Genomic DNA, 17692 nt, shown 5'->3' on the forward strand with positions numbered 1-17692 from the left:
GCTGAAGCGCTGTATAACACCACAAACACAACCACACCTGCAAGATTCCTCTATTCTTTTTTTTTCTAACCCTACTTCCTAGAACTTTTCTCAAAAAGAAATCCAGAGCCCTTTCCTAGAAACATTTTTTTGCCTCTCTTTCTTCCTTAGCTCTTGGAAAAGCAAATCACTACTTACCCTTTTATCCGTCAATGTCCAGGGAACAAGCAGACAGAAACTTATAGCCCACTTAGAGCACTTCTCATTAAAAAGAAAAACAAAAAACATCAGTATCAGCTAAACAATCCTCCCATTACCTTTCCTACTGCAAGAGAGGCAAAGAACTCAAAGTAAACCAGAGAAAAACACATGAAGAGCAGCCAAGCTTTCCTCTCCTTATTTCAAGGCACAGGTGTCCCTTGGCCTGCCCATTTCCCCACTGGAGCTGGATGGAGAACACCTGCTCCATGGGGCAGCAGAGAGGGCTGACTCTTTGCCATCATATGCCATGAGTCTGTGGCAGCTTTTATAGCTTAGAAAGAGCTGGAATGTCAATGGCTTAGTTCTTTCTAATGAAACCCTGCCCAATTTCCATTTTTACTTAAAGCAAGCTAATGGCGTTGTTTTTTAAATAAAGTCCTTTTATTGAGTAACTACCTTTCATGAAGTAGCAGCTCAGAGGGGTTTTTTTAGCTTTCCTCAAATGATCTATGAAAATTTTTGTTTTTTGCAATCTGGAAAATATTTTCTTAAATCAAATACTAACTCACATTCATTTTGTTTAAAAAAAAGGTCTTCATTATATCTTCTGGACCTAATAAAAACAGGACAGTTATTCTGTGATATTTTTATGTTCCAGGAATTGCTGAATACTCTTCTTTTACTGATTTAAGCCTTTTGCAGATTCTGAAAAGCCAGACTGGCTTATAGTTTATGAATCTTGAGATACCAGAAAGGAATTGACTGAATAAGTCTCAACTACCAAAACATGATGTGCTAGCACCAGGGAGAGTTAATCCCAACCAAGACTAATCTTCTAAAACAGATGACCTGAGCCAGCTTTAACTTTAGCTGGGCATGTATATTATAGTCTCAGCTGAATTATGACTTTGTAGTTTCTCTCTTTACCCAAGGCACTAAAAGGGTCACATTTTATTTTGTGGCCTTCTCAAAAAGAAAAAAAAAAAAAAAAGCTGAAACAGCAATAGAATAGCAGGCTTATGTTAAAAAAAAATTAAAAGCATGATTCTTGAACAGTGTGTGTTCCTGTCTCTGCCCCAGCTGTGCTTTGCCACAGGGGACCACTCTGGCTGCTGCTGCAGGTACAAATCCTTCTCTCCTTGCCACCAGTCCCAAGCATCAGCCCATCCCCAGCCCTGCAGTACAAACCATATCCCCTACTCTGAGCAGTGAGAACAAAACACAGCCCACAGGGGATCTGAAACCCCAAATCTGTCCCACAGCTGACAAAATGGGACCACCCAACAGGTGGGAATGAACCCATTCATTATCTAAGTGCTGGATCTCTCTGCATTAGGTAACATATACCGGGGGTTGCTGGGAAATGTTGTTTTTTCACTTTCTTGTAAGAAGCCTAGTTACTGTGCGTGCATCAAAGTTCTCTCACTGCCAGCAGCTGAAGAAATGTGGGTGCCAGTGTGTGAATGCCAAATAATAACAGAATCCCCAGGAGACATCTGATTCAATTTCCTCTGCAGTACAAGACAAACATGAAAATTCATTGTCTTGATTAGCTTTAGTGCAGGGAAACAGCTTTCACAGCTGATTGTAAATCTTCTGAATGATCTCATTTAGCTTTTAACCTTCCTCTCCTTTTCATCCCTACACAGACTATTCCAGCCCAGACATTCATTTATTTGAATAGCCTAACACATGCATATGTTGTCTCCAGTCAGAATAAGAAGCCTCTGAAGTGCACAAATAATACTAAAACCATTATAAACATCTTTCTTAGTACAAATGCACAGTTCAGATCTTATCGCTAGAAATAAGAAAACTACAAGGAGCATCACCATCACAGATAAAATACATCTACTTTCCTCAAAACTGCTTGTTAAAACTGGGGAATGGGCAAGCAGTTTAAAAACTGGCAACTGCCCCCTGTGCTTTAAATCACCTTTACAAGGACCTCCAGAATGACATGACAGCCAGTAATGTGTGATAACAGAGCATCAGGGGGGTCACAGAAACAGGGGAAGAGTGTTGGGATCTAATGAGACACTGGCAGCATACCCACATGGCTGTGATATTCTTACAGTCACTGCCTCTGGATTATCTGTGCCAACTCTTCTGCTCCTCCATGGCTTCATCTGTGATGTTTCTGTTTCAGCTACCAAAGGAATTCTGCAAATGTCAAGAACTGTTATGACCAAGAGAGAAATCATTCTCCAGCATGTTTTTCCAGAATTTTATTAATGCAAATGATGATGGAAATTACTTATCTGCTTCCAAAAGGCATATGGGAGATTAAATCACAAACAGAGCATCATATCTCAATCTGGTTTGTATCAGTATTCATCCTCATAGGTCAGAAAATCTAAAATCAAATCTGTTGCATGTTTCACAAAGCAAAGTATAAGAAATCAAGATCTCACAATATGTAGTCATATCTCAGATACTCTTTGGCCTTAACAACATTTTATAAACTTTATTTAGCTATAAATTCTATGGAATCTTCACAAAATAATAAAAAATTGTCTTCTCAAAGGTACAAAATGTCCATAAAAAATGGGATGTGCTTTCTCTCACCATCTTTTCCTAATGTAAATAGGAGGCAATGAAGATCAGCAGGATTATGTTGTTTAGGTTTCTTTCCTTCATACACGTCCACAAGACCTTGGAAGAAAAATGAAAATTTATGCTTGCCTTCAGATAGAATTTAAAGACACAAATATTCAGGACATCTCACTTTCAGTCTTCAATTTCAGACCTACTCTTAACTGTTTACCTCAGTTACCTCCTCCACAGCCTGCAGGGAGAGATGGGCATGTTTAACCAGCTATTCAATTCATGCATCCTAAAGACTCCTAGGATGCAATGTAGAGGAGATTTTCTCTCATTGTGAATTATGACAGCCCAAATGATTGTTTAAACTGAATATCTGACTTTTTAGAAAACTAACCCACAAGAGTCCTACCTAAAACTCTTCCAGTTAGATTGTCCATACAAGCTGCATAGAAAACATTATAACAAACAAGAGCTGACACACCTTATGTCCTTTCCCACTTATTATTAGTCAATATTACAGAACACCAATAGCAGATAGTCTGAGGACCCGTCTCAGATGTTCACCAACCACTGTACACCCTTGTCAATGCCAGACACACATCTGGTCAACCTCTATCAGGGAACAAGTCTGGAGGGACTTGAGTGAAGGCTGCCACCTCTTGGTGAATTAAACAGCACAAATTTTGGCTTATCTGCTGGTAAATGACACACCATAGGTATTGAGTTAAAATTCATTCATTCAAAAGTCAGCAACAGATCCTTTATGTCATACCAGTGTATGTTTTAATGTATGTTTGTATGACACTAAAGAAAAAACTAAATTATGCAGAGTCTTCTACAGAGGCCAAGGTCACCAAATTTAAACAATAAAAATAAAAAAGGTTTAATGAGTTTCAATTCAGAAATACACCTAGACTACCAGTTTGGGTGTTGTCATATATTCTAAACAGATGATATATCATGAAGAGAATTAAAATGTCCCCTTAAATACATAAGGTGTCAAATAAATACTGAGACATGCTAACACCCTTTTCCCCCCTCCAACTGAAATGTAATATTGATTTGTAAAAAGTTGCCATTTTCTTTTTATTTTCTTCTGGTGCAATATCACTATTTCAGTACTCCAGGCTTTTTCTCTTCCTTGGCAATTGTTCTGTAATATTGCTAAAATCCCCAAAGCAACAAGAGCATCAGTGCAAGAGTTGCTGCTGTTGCCATTGTTTTTATCACAGACCTTTATATTGAATTAAATCAAATGATGACTCTGCAAGACCTCAATAAATATCAGCATGCATTTGAAATAACATTTGTCTTGTATTTTACAAATATTATCTTGTCCAACTTGTCCTCATGTCTTACATGGGACAGCAATCTGACAGTGACATCATCCACATATTTTTCTTCATATAAAATCCTACAGAGTAAATATAGCATTTTGAAATGCCATTTGTTCACTTCTGTTGAATTTCTGTTGGATGAAAAAAGAATATATTGGCTCCTCTGGCCCATACTACAAAGAGAAAAATTAAATGAGGAGACAGATTTAAAATGATGCTTGTATTTTAGTACGAAGCAAGCACACAGTGCATTTATTAGTATGTGAATACAATTACCAGGATGATGCTACTTTTACTGACACTCTGTATTTTATTTTTAAAAATCAGATATAAGTAACCTTCTCCTGACCATACAAAGTAATGCATTTGTATACCCAGTGCATTTCTGCCCATTGCAAGAAAAATCAAGAGAGGCCATTTTCTCCATGTGCAGTATTTAGCTTGGGTTTCAGGTGTTAGGCATGAAGGGAAGAGATGAGGTACTTTCAGACTTTGAACCAACATCCACTGCACTTAATGAGATCTTCTCAAAAGAAAGTCCCCTTCTTCCCCTACAGAGGAGCCATGGTTAAGTGGACAGTACATACCTAGTTAGTCTGTAATTCTGTTTCAGGTAAATCTAAAGGGCACAGTCCCTGCAGAGGCCAGTACAGCTGGGTTTGGGGTCAAGGCACAATGGATGAACGCTCAGAAAAGTGCTTGTTCTGTACAGTACCATATTCGCTGTTCTGCTGGGATCAGCACTGCTGAAAGTTCCTGAAACTTTTTTAAAATATCCCATTATAGGTGTTAAAGCCAACTACAGGAATCAAAAACTTTTGCCAGGTATCTGCAATGCTGACAGATCTTTTTATAAGCCTATAGAATGTGTTTCTAAAAGTTTTATCACATTAATTGCTTTGCAAAAGGCTCACTTTAACATTGCCCATTGGCTCCAAGTTTGTAGCTCACTGTCACCTTAGGCAGTATATCCACTACAGTGGTACCAGATATTTATGGAATAAAGAAAAATATTTTAGTATCAAAGAAGTATTTAAGCCTTTAACAGGATGGATTACCAGCTCTGTCTCTGAAGAGGTGTACAGACACATATAAATATTGTGGCTAAACTGACACTGAAGAATCACTCCCACAATAAGCATATCTCAGAGAACAGGAAATTAATTAATTTACTCACAGTGCAAATAATTTTTCTTTCTACTACAGACCTAATTTAAGGAGCACAGTAAGTTCTGGAGCCAATTTTTTACAGAAGATCTGCACAGTATGCTTTAGCTTAACAGCATCAAGTTTGCCAATGCTTTTTTTTTTCCCTCTTATCTTCTTCAGAGCATTCTGACTTCTAAACAAAATCCTCATATCCAAAATTTTCTTTAGAGTAGGAAAATCATGAAAGAAACTTGAGTGTCCACATGAAGAATTTGATTTTATAATAGCAAATGCGTTCCTAGGAGAATGAAACATTCTTGTGGTGTGACGGTGTTCATAGGGGCTCTTGGATGAGGGAAGAGACGAGAATGTTGACTCCATGCTTCAGAAGGCTTGATTTATTATTTTATGATATATATTATATTAAAATTATACTAAAAGAATAGATGAAAAGGTTTTATCAGAAGGCTAGCTATGAATAGAAAAGAATGATAACAAAAGCTTCTTAGACAGAGAGTCCAAGCCAGCTGACTGTGATTGGCCTTTAATTATAAACAACTCTATGAGACCAATCACAGATCCACCTGTTCCATTCCACACCAGCAGATAATCAATGTTTGCATTTTGTTCCTGAGGTCTCTCAGCTTCTCAGGAGGAAAAATCCTAAGGAAAGGATTTCTCATAAAAGTTGTCTGTGACATCATAGCCTCTTAAACTCTGCTTTCGGGACTTCTATGTATTAATTACTTCTAAAGATTGAATATCTCCCTAGCAGGCATTTTCATATTATATATGGATGGCTTGGTCTGTCCTGCTACAAACAGAACATACTCCAGAATATGTTGAAGAAACACATTTTCCTTAGTGTAGGGATTATATGTCCTTCCCCAGGGCTGGTCTCTGAGCATTGTCTATAACCCAACTCCGCATTCCTATGTACCTACCAGAGCACACAGTGTCACCACATACTAGATTTGGAGTCATCCAAGTACATAATGAAAAATATGACACAGTAAAAAACCAAGTTGGGATCAAGCCAGGTTTTCACCTGGTTTTTGGCCTCCTTCATATTTGTCACTTGCTCTCTGGACACTAAATAAACCTTTTCCATCCTGTTCTGCTACCTCTTAATAAGGCTGACATTCTTCTCATAAAAAGCTCAAACACTTTTTCCTCCCACAGGAGAGCTACAACTACCCTGTAAGTATCTGTTCTAAACAGACTGACATATTAGGGGCAATCTGAAAATGTGGCAGCCAGGGCATGCATGTAGCTTTAGTCTAATCACTTCCATCAAAATTTTGCTCCAGTGCATGGACCTTTTCCATCTGGAAACAGATGATTTGAATTTGGAAGGAATGGGTTGCTTCTGAGGGGTCAGCAGGTTCCTGGGTGGAAATGGGGGCATTTGGTGATTTGACAGAAGGAACTACTTTTATCTTCAGAGCAAAATGAGTTTTCAGTGTAGAGATATGAGGAGTAAATGTATCATTCATATCTGAACAGGTGTTAAAAATCTTATCCCTCCAGCAATGCAGTAAAGTAGCTGTACTGTTATGTCACTGTGCTCCCACAGCAGAGTCACATCCATGGATGGTACGTCTGAAACACTGCTATCTCTATTTTAAAATAATCTAACATGGAATCAGAGCAGGAGCTCCAGACGTTGTCACCAACAGTTTGTGGTGTCTAGGTGGGTGAGTCAAAGATAATCCATATGGTGCTGATAATACAATATGGAATTTAAGCTTAAATCCTAACAAAACCTACAGTTATCTACTATAAGAATATTTTTAAAATCTGATTTTAGGTTCTTCAAGGAAACATGTTTAAATTATGCCCCCTCCCCCATTTATAATTAAATCAATAGAGAATCATCCTTGTTCATAACATTCAGATATTCTGAATATCTGAGTAATCTAAATACTTTTTGTTGGACATTTCAAGGTTACTTTTCTCATAAAATTTGCATTTGATTCTGACTAGACAAAGGCATGTAAATAATAGTCATAGTACAGTGGCTTTCCCTATATAAAATATGTAAGTTGATTAAGTAATAACAGAGTCACCTCTGTATCAAGATAATTACATGATATACCAACACTTCTCTGGTTGTCTTAGCCACTGCTCAGTAATTTTTAATATCAGCTTATCTCATGCTTTGACTAGCTATGAGGTGCCTGGACTAACAATAGAGAGGATATTAATTTAGCACTGGAGATGCATGCTGTAGTTTGACCCAAATACATTCTATTGTTGAGGACTGCTTGGTGAAATTTTATGGCTTCTGTTACTTAGGAATTAAATTCAGTGGAAATGTTCGGATGAGTATTTGTCAGAAAATGTCAATGTGTGGAACACAGACTTTTATTAAAAATATCTTGGACTTGACAACCTTTTGCCAAATGCTTGAGTGTTCTAGGTCATAGAGAGTATAGCATAATCAAAATCCCTCCATGGTGTGCCTATCCCCAGGACCTTCCCAAAGACAGGAGCACAGCTCTTTCAAGGTCCACATTTTCAGAGTGGATCTTTCAATAAATAACCCAAGACTGGCTCTGCAGTGGAGCTGGGAATTCAAACCCCTACCTCTATCCAACACAAGCCCTGCCATTTTAGACCATTCCTCAGTGAATTCAGTACCTGGCCAATACGAACTAGACAAGGGTTAGAGGTTCACAGAATATCTCCAAAGTGTAGCAAGCAATTTTAATATTGAAAAAAGCACAGATATTTTAAAACAATTTACTTTGTAACTTTTGAAAACAGGACTGTTCCTGTCCAGTTCTTATCTGAACAAAACCTTCATCATCATATGCTTGCAGAGGGTAAGGACCCAGCCTTGATCAGTGACCTTGCTCACTAACACCATATTAATGCCTGCACATCTGTGCACCAGCAGCACATCTTGAAAAGCCTACATTTACGCCTACTTATCTGATTCTAGAGCTGAGAGCTTAGAGACAGATGTTTCCCACTAAACAGAGAAAGAGACTCTCCTTTTCTTCAGAGAAATGTCAAGGAAGTTCTTGCTAGCAGATAGAATAGAAGATTCTTTAAAACTTTACAGCATGGATGTGGAATGGAAACATTGATCATTCCCTTATGATTTCATTGACCTTTCTGTCAGTACGAGAGCTCTTAAGATGGAGATACACTTTAGTGAATAAAACTTGATTAAACTCTTTTCAAGCCAACTGAAAAAAAATGAAAGTTGAAGGCACCTGCAGCACCTTTTCTACCTCAAACAAGCACAAGATAATAGAATAAGTTAAGTATATTGATGCACTGAAAATATTGCTTTAATCTGATTCATGTAAGGAAGTCAAATTGCAATTACTATGGTGATCCATCTGAGCAGTGACCTGTTTAAAATGTGCATTTAAAATACTAGTTTTGAATTTGAAATCTGGTACTACCTGCCTCTAACACAGACTTTCTCATCAGCTTGAGCAAACTAGTTGATACATCAATATCTCTTGTGCAAAATGAGGAGACTTATGGAAGTCACAGGAGCTCAGGAAAATATTCATTGAGAACTGCAGAGTGCCCAGGAAACTTAATAAATCAGCTTCTGAGTTTTTCGTAAATATGGTGGGGTTTTAATGAAAACTATCCTCACCAAGCATAATATACAAGCAGTCTTACCAATAGTTCTTGCAGTTTTCACATTTTCTATATTTAGAAATAATGTATCAAATTCAAAGATATTAGAATTTTAGGAAAATCCTCAGCATTAGAAAAGAAACATAATGGAAGTAGCAATCAAAACAGATCACTTATGATTTTTACTTTTTCCGCAGTCCCACTGAGAATCTCTGAAGACTTACTATGTCTTATTTGAGGAAGAAAAATGAAGCCTTTCTTCTGTAATTAAGTTCTGTTAGGAATAGCATGACAACTGCTGTAATAGCTTAAATACACAAACTATGTACATAAAAAATATTTCTCAAAAGAAATAGTTATATTCCACCTCCTCTAGAAGATCACAGTAATCACCTGAGGTTTGCTTCAGCAAACTCAATCCAACAAAAGTCTTCGATTCATTCTCCACCAAGACCAGATGTACCCCCTCTGTAACATCTGGATGTTCCCAAGTTAGGTCCTCAGGCTGCCCTCACCTTTCATCCTTCAAAGTGCTTTCTTTGCCTCACATCCTTCTATAACTCCTCTCTGAGACCCTTCCCTTGGGAACTGCTCTGGTACCTTCCTGAAACTGCCTTTTGCTGCAACGTTTTTCAGCAGGGTAAGGAAGATTGTCTCAACCTTACCAGATGGGAAATAGTGGTGGGATCAGGACACGGCCTCTCTGCAGTTTCCTACACTGACTGTCACTGTGGGAAGGCGGCTGCTACATCCTGAGTTTCTGAAGGCAAAATACCTCCAGGAAATACTATTATAGATCTGTCAGATTTAAACAAGCAGCAGAATATATAATTGACTTTCATTCACAACATAAGGGCTGTCTGTAAATAAGTTAAATGTTTCTGGGTCTGGACTGTGCAGCTCTTCCTACTCCTGTGCATTCAACCACCTTTCTCCTGCCACAGCCTCCTTCCTCCTCCCTAACCTTCTCTAGCTTGACTTTGCTTGCTACTTTGCTTCTACTTTTTCTCTCTTTTTGTGTCTTGCCTTCTCATTGCTATCCAAGGAATGGGTACTATCTTATGCGCTCAAATAAAATCCTTTAACTCCAGATTCTCTCTTCAGCCTTTGTACCTACTACTATCAATGAGTGTGACTCCTTTGCAAAAAGAATCAAACATACCTTTATGATTCCCCTTCATTTAAAACTCCTTTTAAAGGGCAACCTCTACTACTCTCCTTTATGTTGTTTTGGAACTTTTCTGGAATACATCAAGTTCAGTTGGAAGAGCATTACTGTTATACAAAATCAGAGACCTCCATTTGATGAGCACTTAGTGAACATGTGTAAATACCTAAATGCCTGTACAGAAAAAAGTTGTGCAATGAAAATATCCTCCTCACCAAAAGAATAAGTGCAAGCTTGCACTTGGTAGATTTCCTTATATTTTTATAGATATTTTTAAAGAACTTTCAGGAGATCCTGCATGAAAAAGCATTAAAAATTCCAGTTCATGGAATCACATAATCACAGAACAGAAAAGGTTGGAAGGGGACACTGGAAGTCATCCAGTGCAACCTCCCTGCTCAACCAGGGTCATTCTAGATTACATTAGTCAGGACTGTGGGCAAAATCTATCTGGGCAACCTGTGCCAGTGCTCAATCACCTTTAAAGGTGACTTTAAAGAAGCTCTTCCTTATATTCAGGTGGAACTTTTGTTCATTGGTTTGTGCCCACTGTCTCCTGTCCTATTGCCTGGCATCTCTGAGCCTGGCTCCATCCTCTTGACACCCTCTCTTCAGACACTTATACACATTGATGAGGTCCCCTCTCAGTCATCTCTTCTCAGTGCTAAACACAGCCAGCTGCCTCAGCCTTTCCTCACAGCAGAGATGCTCCTGTTCCTTAATCACCTTCACAGCCCTTCACTGCCTCTTAGACTCACTCCAGGAGATCCATGTCCCTCTTGTGCTGAGACCAGAGCTGGATACAGCACACCACATGAGGCCTCACCAGGGCTAAGCAGAGGCATCAAGCCCCCACCAAGAGGAAGGTGAGTAGTAGACACAAATGTTTTAAGAAAACCTGCCACAGTCAAGGACATCAAATTCACTTTGCTTAATGGTTCTCTCTATACCTGCTGCCACAGCTTTATCCCAGAATTCCACAGCTGACAGAAAGCTCAGTTATCACACCAAAGGGAAAGGCAGCAACACACCCCAGCACATGGCACACTGTGCCATTGCTACTGCTGCTCCACAGGCCTGGAGAGCTTTGTCCAAGACATGATGCTATCTAGAGCTGGGTGTAACTGCTGCTTCCACCCTCTCAAACGAGCACATTTAACTGTTCCTCTAGAAAACTTTTTCTATAGAAGATAGGACAGCCTGTGATATGACACTTTTTGAATTATGACTAGAAATTAAAGGAAACTAAATTAAGCAAAGTGTCAGATGAGACAGTAATCCACAGTTTGATCAAAAAATGCTGGAAAGAATCCTCATTCTCCCAGTCAGAATATGAAATAATATTATCTACTTAAGCCCATGACACAGAGTTCCAGAATGCACAATTCAGAAAACAAAAAAAGCTTGCTCTTTTTATTTTCTTTAATTTTTATTTATTTTCAATAATTTTGGTTTTTGTCACCCAGTTTGGTGGAACTACTGAAGCTAGCGTTCTGCTCAAGATTTGACACTTTGTTTTGCTCAGTCCTAAAAATTACCAGCCTTCTTTGCAAGTACACAGGGTCCTTTGTGATGACCAGGACATCCAGGAGGGCAGTCACTCTGTGAATGCAAGTGTCCAGTGTGATATCATTCATTCTGCTGTAGGGTGTTTGTTTCTGGAATGCTGCCCAGTTACTTCTGACAAACTGGTTATGTTGAAAGCCCAATAATGTGTTGTGACAATTAAAAATGAGGGGATTTTGTATCAATTTTTATTAATTTAAAAAGACTGATCCAAGTTGCTGGTTTTGTCCCCAAGAGAAGTGCATCATAAAGTCTACAGATTGTGCTGCTCAAGCAGTAGGTTTTTCCTTTCCTTTGGGCAAATGGCCAGGCAATGAAGAATTTCTTATCCAGAAGAACTAATGGCTGCCTCTGTCACCTTTTCCCTTCAATTATTTAGACTTCCTCCACACTTATGCTGGCTTCCTGCTGGCAGCAGTGTGGACTGTGTCTATTAATCATTAACTGTCATTGTGCTTTAAAAGAAGGAAAGTGAAAAGGTTTTTAAGAACAAAAATAGACCTTTTTTTCTCATGAAAAATAAATGACAGCTGTGTGCTACCTGGATGTACAATGTCTTCAAATACATTTTCTTTTTTTTTTTCCCCTTAAGGAATAATTAACACCCTGGACAAATGAGCAGATTGGCTGATCCAAGGAAATACATATTCCAGGGTTTCCTTTTTCCTGTCATATCAAGCTCCAGTAGCCTCTGATAAAGCTAAAAAGTCATCCTCTGCCACCAGCTCCAGACAAACATCAGAAGGACTATTTCTCTATGCAGCACTGAAGGCTTAGACCATTAAATCAATGGAAAGCTGTCTCTTCCCAAGGACTCCCTTCCCTGCTTCCCAGGAACCCTCCCAACAGTGTGTGCTCTTTGTCCTCCTGTATCAGGCTTAAAAATCATAATTCTTAAACACTGTTAAGATCACCAGAGGACTTTGCCCACGGCAGCAAAGTGTGCAAAGAAGGAACTGCTCACTTGCACCACCAAAGCCCCCCCTCCCTGGGGTGTATGGATCCAGTATGCCCCCTGGATTTTGGGAAATTGGACTATGAGCTAAACCACCTGACAGGAACCTGAGATAAAACAAAGGTGGTTCTGTAGTCCAATTATCTCAGGTCTAAGAAGACATAAAAAAGGCTTGGGGAAGCTACAGCCCACAGACTTATTTGCTGAGTCTGGGTTTCCACACTCTTCCCCACAAACCAAGAGGGAGCAGGAGAGTTTTCAGGGTGACAGCAAAACCTCTAGTCTGCATAAAACAGAGGAAGTGAACATCCACCACCAGAGATTACAAGCTGAGTTTTGGGCCAGATAAGAAGCAGACCCCGCTGATGGTGCTTTTCATGTGCCAATTGTCTTCTCTTATACAAACTAGCTTCGTTGTATAACTCCTCATCATCCCAAGGGAAGATGACATTCACATGAGAGGCGTCTCATGTCTCAGAAGGGTGCACAAGCCATCAAAGACCCCTGAAGTGCTCCTCAGACACATTTCTGAGGCCTTCCTCCAGAGGACTGCACACAACCCACAAATGTTACAACAGGTCCAGTGTTGTAAAACACAATGTCAAACTACCCCCAGGAAAGGTGCTTGGGCATTCCCACCTGCACCTGAACATATCCTAACTCAATGAGCTCTGAGTTTTGTGGGACTCTCACCACTGAGAGGACCAGAAGAACAGGACAAGTGGAACACTACTGGATCTACAGAAGCGGGGACTATCTTTCAACTTAATTTGGCTTTCTGTCACTCTCTTTCTCCCTCCCCACTCTCTCTTTTCCCTATTTCTTTCTCTACCTCATAATTACTGTTAAATAACATCCTTGCTATTGGCATATGGTCTTGTTTGCACCTTAATTCGGGCAGAGGCATCTCCAATACTTGCAATAATTGGATCAGAACACCTCCAGCATATTCCCTGTCCCTGATAGACAGGATCCTCCCCTGCATGTCCCCCCAAGTGGCCTTCTCACTGAGGAGTCCACAAGAACATTCCAGGTCCAGATGATGTTTCTCTGAGCTTGGATTCCCCACAGCTTGTTTTCCTAGCTCTTCTTCCTCTTCCTCAGCTGTGAGCTACTCTGGAAGCCACAAGCAGAGCTGAATGCTGGCCTGTACCAGGCCAGACAGAACAAAAGCATTCCCCAAGCCTTGAGCTTTAAGAGCACATAAAGCTCAAGCCATGTCTGCAAACAGGAAAACAGCCCAACATCCACTTCAATACATACTCTCAATTTTGCTTCTCAGAGACTGAAAAGCCACTACAAGCAGAAAAATCACATAAAAATGCTGCTATTCACTGCACACTGTTTTTCACTGTTTTGAAATACACTACTGCCACATACCTGACCCAGTCACTCCAATAAATAATTCATTGTATCTCTCACTCCAGTGCTTTCCTACAGGGTCCAAGAAAAGAGGATTTCAGAGAAAATAGCATGTCCATTGAAAAAATGGCCATTTGAGTGTACATAATGAAAATCCCCCTTGAGTTGTAGCACATCCTGACAGAGAGAGAAGTCAGCCCCAGCTGGAGAGAGAGAAGTGAGGACTGCAGAGAGCTGAATCTATATGGCAAAAAAAAAAAAAGTCATTGATCACCTTAGTGTGTCCTGAAAACACAGCAAGACCCTGAAATGTAACAGCTATAAGGTGCCATCTGTTTCTATTCTGTTTCAAAATGTCCCAAAAGCCCTTGAGAGTACAAATGTAAACAGCTTTATACATTTCACTGTGATATATAATTAAGTTTGTGAGACTTCACTATTGTCAGACATGATATTGCTGCACTCTGAAGGCACAGACAGTCATTTGCTCAACAAATCATTCAGAACTGTGCTTTTATCTTCTGAACAGCTCAGCTGCCCATCTCCTTTGGAAAGCCGCAAGCAACCTCTATGACACCTTCTCTATGAAGAATGAAACTTTAATTCAATCCTAAACACAAGAACACCTATGTCAAGACACCTCTGTGCTGCTGATGCCCCAAAATACTGCCAAGCAGTATTACTTAGTCCCACGTTAGTTGCCAAGCAGTGCTGCAGAGGTGGACAGAACGAGCAATGCAAATAGCCCCAGCACCTGTCTGAGCTGCTAATGTTTCACACCTCAAGGCTGTGTCTTCAAAGAGAAACATTCAGGCTTAAAAACTCAGTTTTGGTGTTGTACCTTAAAAGAAAAATTGAAAAAGGGACACAATACAAACACACCATTCCAGGATGCAGTGTTTGTGAAAAATTCAAAAGGTACTGCTGCTCAAGGGAACCATGAAGTGGAAATCACCAAGGAGGTGCCATGGTAACTTGTAACACCTACCTGCTCTCAGCGATTCAATGCCACAAGTTGAATTTAGCAGAGAATGTAAATCAAAATGCCATTTTCCAGGTGAAGAGTTAAATGGCATCTTGTGCAGTTGTGTTATGACAGTACCAAAAGTAGTCCTCTTTTGGTACTGTAGACTAGTAGACTCAAGTCCATTGTCCTGGTCAAATCCTGACTTGGTAAATTAGATTATTTCAATTTTTTAAATAAAATTCTTTCATTTCAAGTATCACAACTACTGAAATTTGTTATGGACATCCAGTGCAACACAGAGGGTCTTATGCTTATGTTTTTCTCATGATTTCTAATGCTTCTATCATTCCTGTGAGGCAAGGAGATACAGCAGCTTGTGTATCTCAGCTCCCTCACAGCTTACTAATGAGGAAATGATGCATATAAACTTACTGCTAAACCTAGTCAGTCATCAGCTGCAGCTTTGACTCCCTAGCTTCTGCATATCCCTGGAAATAATTATTTTCTAAGGAAGGAGGCTCTCAGAAACCATAAGGCTGAATGACCTAAATTAGCAATTATGAAACTAGGGTTTCAGCAGCAGCCAAAGATGCATCATGATCACCTGGAATTATATCCTTAAACTTCTCAGATGAGCAAATTAAATTGTTTAGTCATTTCAAATGTTGACAGGCCTTGGAATTAAATCCTGATGCCTTGACCATACCTCATTCAGTAGAAAATTCCATCAGCAAGTTGAAGAGAATACATAACACATATTTGAGGTAAAAAAACACCCTCCCTAAAGGAAAACCATTGTTGCCATCTTATTGCAGGGGTTCCATACTGCTATCCCTTATGGGAAAAGTTTCAGACCTTCTTGGTGTTTCTTGTGGGCAGGTCCTCAGAGCACTGACTCTTTCTTCTTCACAAAGTGACCAACAGACTACAACTCCCTTCCCAACCAGCCACCCCTCTCTTTTATAGCATCTTCTTCTCATTGGTTACAGCTGTGGCCTGTTAATGGCAGGCCGGTTCCTAATCTTTGATAATTGGCCCAGCTGCAACTCCTTAGGGGTAAGATTACTTTCTACACTATCTTTACTTTCTTATATTCTATCCCCCTACAATCATTTTACTTAGCAGCATATTAAAATACACCATAACACATGTTTCAACACCCAGTAACAAACTGAAGCCTTTGTCATGCATACAGCACTACAAAGAAACAAAATTACTGTAGGCATGAGAATTTGTGCAGTAAATACATTCAATGCCCTACCTGGCCTGGAGGGAATCATCTTCCTGACTCAGATTTAATAATTTGTTTAACTGTATGTGCTTCATCCCTGTTCTGGCTCTGCTCTGTCTCCTGCTGAAATCACCAGGTGTGAGCACTCACATCCTCAAAGGGACACACTTCTCCTCATTATTCACATCTTTATGTGCTGTCATGAACAAATTAATTGGGGAGGGGGTGTGTGATAAAATGCTTTCAATTGCTTTGATTCTTCTTCTTTTTTTTTTTTTTAACAGAAAAAGAGTAAAAACAGCCACCTCAACTGAGACTCGAGAAGAATTTGGGGTTGGGCTCCCCAAGCATGCCTGAACTGTCCATTTCCATCTTCAGGCCTCACTTCTGACAATAGAAGGCAGCTACAAAAAAGCCAATAAAGCAATTTCACACACTCCTACCGGGAGAACAAGCTCTAATTCTGAAGAAGAGGGAATTTATTATTTTTAGCTTTTTGTGGGTAGTTGGACACCTTAAAGAAAAGCTTTTACGTACTTGTTTTTATAAAAGATTTAAAGCCATCCAACTGGTTTCAGTTGGCATCCAGACAAACAAGAGAAAACTGTGTCTCTTGGAAGAGCATCTGCCAACTCTCTTACACAGGAAAACTAAAAAAGGAGAGATTGCACCCTTCAGGCAGCTCAACTGATAGGAAATATCAAATGGCATGTAAGGCACACTTACCTGCTCACAGAGAACTTGGCAAAGATTGAGTCAGAGGTTGGTGCCACAGAGTGTCCAGGCACTTGTCTCTGCCTGGTGCCTGCTGCTGCTCCCATCCAGCCAAGGCTAGCAGGCACATTTTCTTCCAAAAAAAGGAATGCAGAAAAGGGGCTGGTACATCATCTCACCCTAGCAGCAACCTCGAGGACTTTAGAGCTAGGAGCCCTGATATATTTTTGTTGCTCCTCAAAGGACAAAACATGTCCTGTAAGGAGCAGCTGAGGGAGCTGGGTTTGCTTAGCCTGGAGGAGGCTCAGGGTGAACATCTCTACTCTCTGCAAGCACCTGAGAGGAGGGTGTAGGGAGGGGGAGGCTGGTCTCTTCCAACATACCTACAGTGAGAGGAGTGGAGGAAATTACCTTAAGCTGAGACAGGGGAAATTCAGATTAGACATTAAAGCAAAGGTTTCACTGTTTGGGTAGTCAGGCACTGAAATAGGCTGCCCATGGATGTGGTGGAGTCACATCCCCGGAGGGGTTCAAGACACATCTGGATCTGGCACTGGGCACTGTGGTTTAGGGGATACAGGGGCAGTGCTGGGTGGATGGTTGGACTTGATGACCTTAAAGGTCTCTTCCAGCCCTGACGATTCTGTAATTCTATTTTTGCATCTGCTGGTTTATACACACCTACATTAATGAAAGAACAGACTGATGTAATTCCCTACAATAAGCAAGACATAGCTCATGGAAGAGTTACTGAATTATTTAAATAGCTCAGAAAATATGATTAACTGCCAAGAATAGACTAAACTATTCTTGCCTCCATTAAAAATAAAAATTAAATCATTTTACTGAAGCAATGAACCAAATGACCAATACTTTTTGTGGATAAAGATTATTTTGAATTAAAATTCAC

General features: G+C 39.8%; 1 long non-coding RNA gene across 1 annotated transcript; it reads right to left on the reverse strand.

Annotated features, from left to right (window-relative positions):
- Positions 1–1456: 1456 nt before the first annotated feature.
- LOC135447249 (uncharacterized) lies at positions 1457–15774 on the reverse strand. Its single transcript, XR_010440042.1, has 3 exons — positions 15693–15774; positions 2749–2835; positions 1457–2343 (listed from the first exon to the last, which is right to left on the reverse strand). It is a non-coding gene; the product is annotated as an uncharacterized LOC135447249 (long non-coding RNA).
- Between the last annotated feature and the right edge of the window lie 1918 nt (positions 15775–17692).

The sequence above is a fragment of the Zonotrichia leucophrys genome, chromosome 4 (genome assembly GCF_028769735.1).
Source record: "Zonotrichia leucophrys gambelii isolate GWCS_2022_RI chromosome 4, RI_Zleu_2.0, whole genome shotgun sequence".
NCBI classification, from domain to species: domain Eukaryota; kingdom Metazoa; phylum Chordata; class Aves; order Passeriformes; family Passerellidae; genus Zonotrichia; species Zonotrichia leucophrys.